A 12,789-nucleotide genomic window follows, 5' to 3' on the forward strand; every position below is an offset into this window, starting at 1 on the left:
TCTTTTATGTCCTTGCTTCACATAAAAGTCTCTGAATGCGTAAGTGTAAATATGATGTCAGTTTAATGAACACATTATTTCGGTTCCTCACAGTGCTTCATACATTCTGAGAAGAACATTGACAAGAACATTTTTGTATCTGTGTTCCAGGAAAAATGTGTTTCAGCACTTGCCAAATCGAACTCATTTTGCACTGAAGAATTCCAGATTAATAGATCTAAACCTGTTCTCCTGTCAGATGGCTGATACAACTGCTTTGTTCCGTCGTGAAAACAGTCAGCAGTTTGTTCATGTGATAACAGAGAGAGGCTAAGATTGCGTGTGGCTGTGACTAACAGCCTATATTCTGTTTAGCTTCATTTGACACTTATTTGATATGCATTTGTTTTGTCCTTGTGACTCTGCCGGCCTCCTCCAGTGTGACAAATGCCAGGTTTAAGGTCAAAAAACACTGCACAATTTTTAAAACCTGAACAGATCTTTAAACACTATGCATCATACACTTACCAGCATTTGTAAAGGGTTTCAGAGAAACTGGGCGACACTAAATGACTGAGACTTCCGAAATCAACAAACTCACAGAAAAATATGCCTCATTGTTAGGAAATGAAGTTCTATCTTCTAGTTTTTGACTTTCATATCTAAACCATGAGCAGATAAATTTAGAAAAGCTTGATAAGGCTGGCTGTTACTATTATATAGAAGTATTTCTATAAAAAAAAAAAAAAAAAAAAAAAAAAAAAAAAAAAAAAAAAAAAAAAAAAAAAAAAAAAAAAAAAAAAAAAAAAAAAAAAAATTTTTATTAATGTAAGTCATAATGTGCATAAGAATTAATCAAATAATAACTGGCTGTTACTATTATATAGAAGTATTTTTATTAATGTAAGTCATAATGTGCATAAGAATTAATTTAATTAGATCTAATCTGTGAGTAATTTTTGAGTCATGATATTCAAAGTCTTAATAAAACATTGGCTAGAATTTTGCAATCAATACAAAAGGATGTGGTGATACAATTGTAACCATAAAAGTACATTCACACAAAAAGTCACTTCCCTATGTTCCCCTAAGGCTTATCTTATAAAGTGCTCAGAAACATGGACAAAAACTAAATATAACTCTATTTATTCAAAGTTACAATGCATTTATATTCAAATTCTAGTCAAGTGGTCATTCTTGGTAGACGATCAGCATTTAGAGGCATGGCTCCATCTAGTGGTTTTTATCAAGTGTTAGGTTATAATTAGGGTGAATCAAGGCAAAGTGAAACATCATTATGCGGAATGTCATTGCATTTCATAATTAATTATCCTGGTATATAGCATATCTGGAGAATATCAAATGCAACAGTCATTACACACATTGTTTTTATGTGTTTTCGTTTGTCTGAACTCATAATAGATGTGATCAAGCTCCAAGCATATGGAAAATGAGTCCCTCTTAAATATAAGCCTTTGAAAAACTTTTATTGTACATTTCTTTAAAACATCAATGGATGATCAACTACAAGAAAAGTATATATTGTTGCAAAATTACATAAAGCTTCAGGTCAATGGGGACATTGGTGTTGGTGTGAAGCAATGCAGAGATGCATATACAACACAGCTAAAGCAGTCATCTCTCGTGCAGGATAAAGTATCATTCGATCATCACCCCCACCTAACACATGCATTGCAGACTGTTCAGGTGCTAATGTTCAGCCGGATGTGTGGTCAAGATAGGGCCACAGAGTACTGCACACAGACATATTCATCACGCTTCAGAAGATCTGTATGCTATAAACAACAACAACAAAAAAAAACTCTGGTAAGACTGGCTGTCACTGCCATGGTTTTTAGTATCTTTACTAATGCGAGTTTAAATCCGCATAAGATTAGTTTGATCTTGTCTAATCTTTGAGTCATTTTTGATCTATGATATTGAAAATCTTAATGAAATATTGGCTACAGTCTAGCATATACAACCTGGCTTAAGCAGTCATGTCTCATGCAGGATAAAGATCATCATCTGACACATGCAGCGCAGACTGTTCAGGTGCTAATTTAAAGCTGGATGTGTGGTCATGAAACACAGTAGTACTGCGCACAGACATTCATCACCCTTCAGATCTGTATTGTATAGTCAATATAATAAGTTACTGATTTTGATTGTATTAACATTTCTTATAATGTGTGTATGTTAGTAATAACTACTCTTACAGCCCTTACAACACTCTTAGCACTATAGAATATTTTTATTCTGTCATTCATAGGTTTGTGAATGAGATGGCCTTTAAACTGAAGCTGTTAGAAGATGAGGCAGAACTGATATCTGTGATAGTTTAATCAAAGTTAATATAACAATATATGGAGAAAAAAAATAATTGTAGTGGTTTGAGTCAAGCGAGTGTTGGTTTTTTACACTTGTAGTGTTATTTGTTTTTTTGCAGTGGAATTGCCATCGTATATGATTGGGTGAACCCTCGGGTCTGTAGTGGGTTAAACTTGGTTTGTTTTGTTCCTTTTGTTTCTTTGCAACTTCTTATTACAATTTGTGTTCAATAAATTTTGTTGTACTTGCGAGGAAACACACTGTGGTTGCTGCCCTTCTTTCCCCATTGCTTCTGGAGGGTTACACACTCATATATTTATATAATATTTTTTTTAACATCTCTACATAACCTTGGACCTTGTAACATTTCAATTTCATTCCATTTTCATTCACTTTTTTAAATGAATTATTCATTAATTTATTATTAACATTTTAATATGATTTTAATGTACTGTGTTTACTGACATTGCTGACAAGGCATTCAGTTCAGTTGGGAATGGAAGAGTGTAAGGGATAAAAACATACCTGAACCTGTGATCTCTGTGCGTGCGTTCTTCTTGAATCTAACAATGATAATTAAATACAAGTCAGGATCATGCCAAAATGTAAACATCTCAATGGAAAATGACACAATGACTTACTTTTAAATTCATTAATACACAGAATTGAGATGAGGATTACTGTGAGAATCAGAATCAGCGCACCAAAACAGATGAAGAGATACGGCAGCCACCATGAACCAGAGCTGCTGTCAGTGTTTTCTCTTTCTGCCATCACTAAGAAAAGGAAAAGTGTCATCCACATTATTTTATTTTGTATTTTGATATAGAAGGAGAATCAACCAGTTCACACAATACAATTACATGTTGTAAATTTTCAATTAAATATTAAATCATTGATTGACATGCAAGTGATTAGATTAAACCAGCTCTTACTATCGGTCAAAGACGTTTCATCTTCTCTGCTGTCATCTGTGAGAAAAAAATACATAAAAAAAAACATTTAGAAGTGTTCAAAAATTATTTTAAACATTTGTATTTAAATGATCAATTATCAATTTAAATAAAACAAGTCTTTTTTGTTAACATGGAAAGAAATTTTTTTTTTTACCTGAGACAGAAACATTTATGTGATGGCTATACACAGAGAAGCGTGGAAACATTAGTTCACATCTGTAAGAGCCTTCATGATGCTTTGATATATTTGTGAAAGTTAAATATGAAGTCAACATATTTGGATCAGATGATGAATAGTTCTGTGATGTTGACATGTGATCTGCTCCAGATATTGGAATCCATCTTTTCGTGTTTTCTTTGGTCCATGTCACATTGATTGTCTGTTCATCACAATATGTCAGATTGCAGGAGATCTTGAAAGGCTTGTTTATGAAGGCTTTATGGACAGTACCTCTAGGAACTTTCAAGAGAGGACATTTGGGGGCATGACCTAAAATATATAACATTGCAACAAATGTATGAACACAACAATAATGGTAAACAGTAATATTTTTTTAAATAATAAATAATTATTATGTTTAAATGAGACAATGCTATGGAACTGAACCATTTTGGTTCAGTATAAACTTTAACTAAAATAAAATAAAATATATAAAGTCAAATTCAGTTGATCATGCCAGAACAAGTGAATGAAAATCACAACATCAGTAGTTGATTTTGTCTTAGACATCGTACATGCTATGAACTCACCTTGTGCATCAGTGCTCACATGCAGGATGAAAGCCAGGAACAAAGTCGTCTTCCTCAAATATAGCCAGTTCATCTTAAATACAAGCCAGGGACACAACAGATGTTCTCAAAATATAAATGAATCCAGTCTAATCCTTACAGTCACCATCCAAATCACTTGACTGAACAATGTGCTCTTCAGTCTTATAGTTGTGGTTTCTATTTCCTTTATGTTCGCAACATGCACCAGTGTCTGCTTTTGCACATGTAGTGAGCTTCAGGTGATTTTGGACATGATTGTCTTCTTTTTTCATTTTTTGGAACAAATTACATTTTAAAATATATTCAAATAGAAAGCAGTTATTTTAAATAATAAAAGAATTTCACAATATTACTGTATTTTGAATCAAATAAATGCAAGCTTGGTGAGCAGAAGAGAATTCTTCAAAAAACATTACAATTATTACTGTTCAAAATAGGGACTGGTATGTGTACTTCATGCAATTATATTACATTTGAGGAATACACAAAGCAAAACAAGAATATGTAAGTATTTAATGTGCTGGTGATTTCTAATGAGACATTTGTCCACCCCTAAATCTAACACTGTATACCTGCCATGTCTGGCCCAGCCATCTCAGATCTCACTTTTTTTCCCCCATTGCATGAATGTCTAAATTCTTAAAACATTAATAACTCTGATAATTCTAACTTGACATGCACATTTTCTGTCCTGACTTTTTTTTTCATAACCAGCATAACCAAGGCCTTTTCCACGCTGCTGTAAAGGGCCAGTGGTCTAGCTATTGCAGCCTTTTTCATTATAGGCTACATTACGTACTGTATTTATTAAACTGACTTATTTGCTGTTTGGTCATGATTTATTTATTAGCTATATTTTAAGGTGTCCTTTCAAGGAGGTACACAAGTAAAGCATTTCACATTTATTTCTATATTTGCATTTATATGAATTTAGTAGACATTTAACCTTTTCAAAAGATACATCCTTGTACCTAAAGGGTGGATATTGATAACTTAAAAGTGCATAATAGTACCTAAAAGAAAAGGTACTGCATCAGCAACACCTTTATTTCTAAGAGTATGCATAGCTGTAAGCAGGCCTGATATTATATGTAAGACTGATTTTCAATAATTTCACATAGTGCAAATAGAATGTTATTTATTCAAAGATACAGTCAACCTCTGTGAACATTTTAGTCATATATGAACAGTTTTGTTAAACAATGAAAGTATTCTGTAAACCTTCAGTATCATGTCAATATGTTGTGAAGGACTTCAAACTGGTTACTCTTAGTAGACTGAAGCAATATTTAGAGCAATAGCTCCATCTCCTGGGGCCAGCTGCATAAACACAGCCATTATATTAAAACAGTTAGCCAATTAGACGAAATTAATTAAGAGCAATATACATTATGTAACTGACATTAAAACAAAAAATAAAAAAAGTCTAAAAGTAGAAAATTAGATTAACTTTAAAAAGTAGTCTAAGTAGTTTATGTGTCAATGGTTTTAGGTGGGGGGTTTTTTCGATCAAGGGATGTGCTGAAATTGTTAGATTGTTTTTAGGGCTCAACAAAAGTGGGGCATCCAGTTAAATGGGACAAATAAGTTACACGATCAATTGCATTTGATTTATTTTGGGGTTGGATTTGAAGAATATTTAAAACAACTTGTTTCCTGTTGATGGTGCTGGAGGGAGGTTTTGGGATTTTGCTAAGCTATTGCTCCCACAGAGTGGTTTCTGTTTCACTGTGGGTGAGGTGGAGGAGCATAATCAATGCCATACACACGAGCATGAGCCCCTCCAAAAACAAAGCCATAACCTGGGCCCACAGAGGAACTCCTATAAACATAGAGTTCCACCCCAGCATCAGTGTTTGAAGCTCCACAGCGGTCTTCAAAGCCCATAGCTCCACCTTGCATCTTTGACTTATCGGCTTCACTGTGGCTTGTCACTACCTTGACTCCCCTTGCCATGGTCCATAATCCCTCAGTGTTGTGGAGTAGCTATATGTAATGACATTACAAAATAAATGTAACTGCAATCGGTAGTTACTGAGGAGGAAAAAAAAGGCTACCAATCACAAAAGGGGCTACTGTCATGGGCTACTACGGTGCAGGAGCACGGAGCGAGTAACAAGAAGACCAGAAGTACAAAAACCAAGGAGTTTAATTATCTTTCAGAGAATCACACGTAGCACAGGAAGTAGACATCAATGATACCGGACAAAGAAACTTTGAACTGAACACCCTCTAAATACACAGACAATAGAGACTACCGACTAGGCACACCTGGAATGAAATCAAAGCACAGGAAACAAACTGGGTCACAGAGCACATGGGGAACAAAACAACCAAAACACACCCCCCTCTGGAAGCCATGTCTGGAAGCCATGTCCACACGCCACATAACATCCAACGGGGAGAGGGTGCTCTGGAGGTCCCTCAGCACAGACACAGGACAGTGAGCCTCCAGAGCAGTACCCATTCGGGGCGCATTAGTGGATCAGGAGACTCAGGAGGCCATGACAGAGCAGGTAGTTCAGGAGGCCATAGCAGAGCAGCCTCCAAGGCCGTGGCCCCAGCCTCTATGGCTGGAGCAAAACCACAATTTTAAAATCTAAAAAAAAAAAAAAAAATATTTAAATTAAAAAAAAAATAAACACTTGGGGGAACTTACAGGGCTTAGCGGGGGAACAGGAGTCCTCCCTGGGCTGGACGGGAGAATCAGGGACATGCTTACGAGGAGCTGGCACTGGAGTGAGCTCTGGGGCTAGAGCTGACACGGGCTTGCCACATGATCTGACAGTGAACTTGACTCAGGAACGGCTGGCTGAGGGGTTCCAGATCGGGGACTCTCCAGACACCGGACGACTGTTTCCTTCCAGTCATGGTCGGTGTGTCTGGGAGCTCTGCGGTCTGATGGTATGTCATCCCAATCTGGAACAGCCGCAAGGGTTTCCCCCTCAAGGGAGCTGGCGAGGGCGAGCGGCACAAACACCCTCGCGAAGATGATTGGGTCTGGGCTTGCCTGAGCCATTGTGATGAACATTGCTCATTCCTCCATTTGGAGACCGGGAGAAACGAGTGGGAAAAAAGAAAAGAAAAAAAGAAAAGAAAAAAAGAGGAAACAAACACATAACACACCTTTCAAAACCGGAAACAAAAACCGAGGAGAAAGTGGGCTGCTTACTTTAAGTTTGTATGGAATGTATGGAAAGCCATTGTAACATTCAATCTAGTACTAGTACTTATTTTTTAGATACTAGTATCTTTTCCATTAAGTACTAGTACTTTTTCTTTAGCTACTAGTGCTTATTCTTTAGCTACTAGTGCTTAATTTTTAGGTACTAGTGCTTATTCTTTAGCTACTAGTGCTTAATTTTTAGGCACTAGTGCTTATTCTTTAGCTACTAGTGTCTTTTGTAAAGTTATTAGTACATTTACATTAATCATTTAATCATTTAGCAGACGCTTTTATCCAAAGCGACTTACAAATGAGAACAATAGAAGCAATCAGATCAACAAGAGAACAACAACGGTATACAAGTCTCAGTTAGTCTAGTACAGAACACCTAGCCAGGTTTTTTTTTTTTTTTAAAGAATATGATAGATAAGAAAAAGAAACGGTAAGTACTTAGTTGGTTAAGTGCTGGCGAAAAAGATGATTCTTTAGACGTTTTTTGAAAATGAGTAAAGACTCAGCTGTTCGAATTGAGATCGGGAGGTCATTCCACCAGCTGGGCGCGGTCCAGGAAAAGGTCCGTGAGAGTGATTTTGAACCTCTTTGGGATGGCACCACAAGGCGTCGTTCACTTGCAGAGTGCAAACTTCTGGAGGGCACATAAGATTGAACTAATGAGCTTAGGTATGATGTTGGTCTTTTGTAAAGTTACTAGTACTTAATCATTAGATACTAGTACTTATTCATTAGATACTAGTACTTATTCCAATAGTGACTAGTATTTAATTATTCTCTTCTTGTTAAGAAAAAATAGAACTCGTACTTATTTTTTAGTTACTAGTAACTTTTTAGACCAGAGATATCCTGAACTTAATAGATACTAGCACTTTTTAAATTTGCATTTCTGCCCAGTATGGTAATCGTTTGTTGAATATTAATGAGCCAGCAACATATAAGAGAGAGATTAGACAGGAAACTAAAACAAGGAGATGGATGTACATATTTAAAAAAAAAAAAATTAGAAAAGAAACAATTATTTGTACACAAGCACATAGAAAACATATTTTGTCAGTTTTGTAAACTCTGTATTTTCGTAAACATAGTAGCCTAAAGTGTTTGTTGGTCATCGAGTGACCTCTGGTGGCAGGATGAAGATAAGATACCAATTTTATTATATGTTATTTTCCTATTTTTCCTCTAGTAAAAACAATAAGTATCATACCAGGGCTGTATACTAAATTTTTTTTTTTTTTTTTTTTGGTGCTGCAGGACAGCACTGTTTGTTGCACACTGAATGGGGCTGGACATCAATGTCCTGTACAAGGCACACTGATGCTGCAAACACATTAATGTCCTGTACAGGACACACTGGTGCTGCAAACACATTAATGTCCTGTACAGGACACACTGATGCTGCAAACACATTAATGTCCTGTAAAAGGCACACTGGTGCTGCAAACACATTAATCACACTGGTGCTGCAGGACACATTTAATGTCCTGTACAGGCACACTGTGCTGCAGCACACCTTGTGCACAAGGCACACTGGTGCTGCAGACATTAATGTCCCCTGTACAGGGCACACTGGTGCTGCAGACACATTAATGTCCTGTACAGGGCACACTGGTGCTGCAGACACATTAATGTCCTGTACAGGACACTGGTGCTGCAGACACATTAATGTCCTGTACAGGGCACACTGGTGCTGCAAACACATTAATGTCCTGTACAGGGCACACTGGTGCTGCAGACACATTAATGTCCTGTACAGGGCACACTGGTGCTGCAGACACATTAATGTCCTGTACAGGACACTGGTGCTGCAGACACATTCATGTCCTGTACAGGGCACACTGGTGCTGCAGACACATTAATGTCCTGTACAGGGCACACTGGTGCTGCAGGCACACATTAATGTCCTGTACACTGGCACACTGGTGCTGCAAACACATTAATGTCCTGTACAGGGCACACTGGTGCTGCAGACACATTAATGTCCTGTACAGGGCACACTGGTGCTGCAAACACATTAATGTCCTGTACAGGGCACACTGGTGCTGCAAACACATTAATGTCCTGTACAGGCAACAAGGGCACACTGGTGCTGCAAGGACACAATTTTTTTAATTAATGTCCTGTACAGGGCACACTGGTGCTGCAAACACATTAAACACATTAATGTCCTGTAAAGGGCACACACTGGTGCTGCAAAACACATTAATGTCCTGTACAGGGCACACTGGTGTTGCTGCAGACACATTAATGTCCCTGTACAGGGCACACTGGTGCTGCAGACACATTAATGTCCTGTACAGGGTACACACACTGGTGCTGCAGACACATTAATGTCCTGTACAGGGCACACTGGTGCTGCAGAACACATTAATGTCCTGTACAGGACACTGGTGCTGCAGACACATTAATGTCCTGTACAAGGCACACTGATCCTGCAAACACACATTAATGTCCTGTAAAAGGCACACTGATGCTGCAAACACATTAATGTCCTGTACAGGCTGGTGCTGCAGACACATTAAACACCAATACACTGTACAGGGCACACTGTTGCTGCAGACACATTAATGTCCTGAACAGGGCACACATGCAGTGCACACTGACAAATCTCAGGACACATTAATGTCCTGTACAGGGCACACAGGTGCTGCAAACACATTAATGTCCTGTACAGGACACTGGTGCTGCAAACACATTAATGTCCTGTAAAGGGCACACTGGTGCTGCAGACACATTAATGTCCTGTACAGGACACACTGGTTCTGCAAACACATTTAATGTCCTGTACAGGGCACACTGGTGCTGCAGACACATTAATGTCCTGTAAAGGGCACACTGGTGCTGCAAACACATTAATGTCCTGTACAGGGCACACTGGTTCTGCAAACACATTAATGTCCTGTACAGGGCACACTGTTGCTGCAGACACATTAATGTCCTGAACAGGGCACACTGGTGCTGCAAACACATTAATGTCCTGTACAGGGCACACTGGTGCTGCAGACACTGAATTTTTTTACATTAATGTCCTATAAAGGGCACACTGGTGCTGCAAACACATTAATGTCCTGTAAAGGGCACACTGGTGCTGCAAACACATTAATGTCCTGTACAAGGCACACTGGTGCTGCAAACACATTAATGTCCTGAACGGCACACTGGTGCTGCAAACACATTAATGTCCTGTACAGGGCACACACTGGTGCTGCAGACACACATTACTGTCCTGTAAAGGGACACACTGGTGCTGCAAACACATTAATGTCCATGTACAGGGCACACTGGTTCTGCAAACACATTAATGTCCTGTACAGGGCACACTGGTGCTGCAGCACACACACATTAATGTCCTGTAATGTCCTGTCCGGTACAGGGCACACTGGTGCTGCAAACACATTAATGTCCTGTACAGGGCACACTGTTGCTGCAACACATTAATGTCCTATAAAGGGCACACTGGTGCTGCAAACACATTAATGTCCTGTAAAGGGCACACAGGTGCTGCAGACACATTGATGTCCTGTAAAGGGCACACTGGTGCTGCAAACACATTAATGTCCTGTAAAGGGCACACTGGTGCTGCAAACACATTAATGTCTGTACAGGCCACACTGGTGCTGCAAACATTAATGTCCTGTACAGGCACATGGTGCTGCAAACACATTAATGTCCTGTACAGGGCACACTGGTTCTGCAAACACATTGATGTCCTGTACAGGGCACACTGGTGCTGCAAAACACATGAATGTCCTGTAAAGGGCACACTGGTGCTGCAAACACATTAATGTCCTGTACAGGGCACACTGGTTCTGCAAAACACATTAATGTCCTGTAAAAGGGCACACTGGTGCTGCAAACACATTAATGTCCTATAAAAGGCACACTGGTGCTGCAGACACATTAATGTCCTGTACAGGACACTGGTGCTGCAGACACATAATGTCCTGTACAGGACACTGGTGCTGCAAACACATTAATGTCCTGTAAAAGGCACACTGATCCTGCAAACACATTAATGTCCTGTACAGGGCACACTGGTGCTGCAGACACACATTAATGTCCTGTACAACGGGGGCCACTGGTGCTGCAAACACACTTAATTAATCCTGTACAGGGCACACTGGTGCTGCAAACACATTAATGTCCTGTACAGGGCACACTGGTGCTGCAAACACATTAATGTCCTGTACAGGACACACTGATGCTGCAAACACATTAATGTCCTGTAAAGGGCACACTGGTGCTGCAAACACATTAATGTCCTGTAAAGGGCACACTGGTGCTGCAAACACATTAATGTCCTGTACAGGGCACACTGGTGCTGCAGACACATTAATGTCCTGTACAGGACACTCACAATTTCCTCAAAAACATTAATGTCCTATAAAGGGCACACTGGTGCTGCAAACACATTAATGTCCTGTACAGGACACTGGTGCTGCAAACACATTAATGTCCTGTAAAGGGGCTGCAAACACATTAATGTCCTGTACAGGGCACACTGGTGCTGCACACATGTCCTGTAAAAGGCACACTGGTGCTGCAAACACATTAATGTCCTGTAGGCACACTGGTGCTGCAAACACATTAATGTCCTGTAAAAGGGCACACTGGTGCTGCTGCAAACACATTTAATGTCCTGTACAGGGCACACTGGTGCTGCAAAACACATTAATGTCCTGTACAAGGCACACTGATCCTGCAAACACATTAATGTCCTGTACAGGGCACACTGGTGCTGCAGACACAATTAATGTCCTGTACAGGGCACACTGGTGCTGCAAACACATTAATGTCCTGTACAGGACACACTGGTTCTGCAAACACATTAATGTCCTGTACAGGGCACACTGGTGCTGCAAACACATTAATGTCCTGTACAGGGCACACTGGTGCTGCAAACACATTAATGTCCTGTAAAGGGCACACTGGTGCTGCAAACACATTAATGTCCTGTAAAGGGCACACTGATGCTGCAAACACATTAATGTCCTGTAAAGGGCACACTGGTGCTGCAAACACATTAATGTCCTGTAGGAGTGCTGCACACTGGTAAAAGGCACACTGCTGCAAACACATTAATGTCCTGTAAAGGGCACACTGGTGCTGCAAACACATTAATGTCCTGTAAAGGGCACACTGGTGCTGCAAACACATTAATGTCCTGTAAAAGGCACACTGGTGCTGCAAACACATTAATGTCCTGTACAGGGCACACTGGTGCTGCAAACACATTAATGTCCTGAACATGACACGCTGGTGTTGCAGAGACTTACATTAATGCTCTGTACAGGGCAGGGCTGCACAATTTGGCCAACAATTTTGTTTTTTATATATCAATAAAACTAATAATGATTATGGTTATCATTTCTAAATAAAAACATTAATCAAAATAAGGATTATTACTTTTGTAATAACACTATTTCACTATAATATACAAAACTGAGTATTTAAGAATAAATATAATAATAAATATAGCTGCAATAAAAAAATAAATAAAAAATGCACACTTCTTTAACCTGGAGAAGAACGTAAGGAATTGCAAATGTTTACCTCAAAGTTCGTAATTTTTTT

The sequence above is a fragment of the Cyprinus carpio genome, chromosome B9 (genome assembly GCF_018340385.1).
Source record: "Cyprinus carpio isolate SPL01 chromosome B9, ASM1834038v1, whole genome shotgun sequence".
Lineage (NCBI taxonomy): Eukaryota > Metazoa > Chordata > Actinopteri > Cypriniformes > Cyprinidae > Cyprinus > Cyprinus carpio.